Genomic DNA, 1,018 nt, shown 5'->3' on the forward strand with positions numbered 1-1,018 from the left:
AGACAGATTGTGTTGTTTTGCCAACCGTGATCTATTCAACGCAGCGTTCAGCCTCAGGATGAGGTGATTTTGTTTTGAGTCTTCATTTCTTAATAATCATACAGAGTCCTTCTTATTTGTTGGTCCTGCTTTAAAATAAATCTGTTTTTTTTTTTACTACAGGAGAAAAATCTTCATGAAAGATTGAGCCTTTAATTTAGTATTTCTTGGGTTATTCTGCGTTTTTATTTTGAGCAAAGTTTGTCAGGGTGCTGATGAACCTCTGATTTTCATGCTTTCTGTTTCACTGGACTATGAATATCTCATGACACAGAGCTCTGTTAGCCACTACAAACTACAGTTTATCTTTCTGCTCCGCAAGATAAACTTGCAGAGTAAGTTTATTTAACTCAACTTTCAGTGAATATGCTTGGAAACGGCAGCTTGGAATCAGAGCTGTGGTGAACTATGATGATCGGTTATTCCCTAAAATCATCATAACTTTAATATCATTTCATTGCTTTCCTGAATTAATAAAATGCTTTCAGAGAATTATATGTTTTATTAGCTAAAACCTATAAATACTGTAAATCTCTATACCTCTTTCACATTTTGTAAGGAATTGTTGAAATAAAATGTCTCTTTTCAATCATTTATTGTGTAGAAAATCTGCTTTTAACATATGAAGTTTGTTTGATGATTTAATAGTACATACCAGAGGATGGGGGAGGCTGTGAAATGAAAGGCTGGTTGCCATGGATATGGTCATCACTGGCAAATATGAGCTAAGGGAGTTAATACAGCTGGATTCGAAACAGTTTCTGCAACAACCTCCATCCGAACGGAGATTCTCATGACTGACTGTTGGGCTGTGCTTGTTAGCGCAACGATAAAATGTCTTTACCTTCGAAGAGCCTGTTTAAAGTGAAGCTGATGAGTTGTATTATTGTAAAATGATGAGGAGCTTAGTCATACTTATGTCACCGTCTTCTTTAGGAGCTTCTACAATCTCCTTTTGTCAGGTTTTTATATATATATA

This window comes from Poecilia reticulata, linkage group LG2 (genome assembly GCF_000633615.1).
Source record: "Poecilia reticulata strain Guanapo linkage group LG2, Guppy_female_1.0+MT, whole genome shotgun sequence".
Classification (NCBI taxonomy): Eukaryota; Metazoa; Chordata; class Actinopteri; order Cyprinodontiformes; family Poeciliidae; genus Poecilia; species Poecilia reticulata.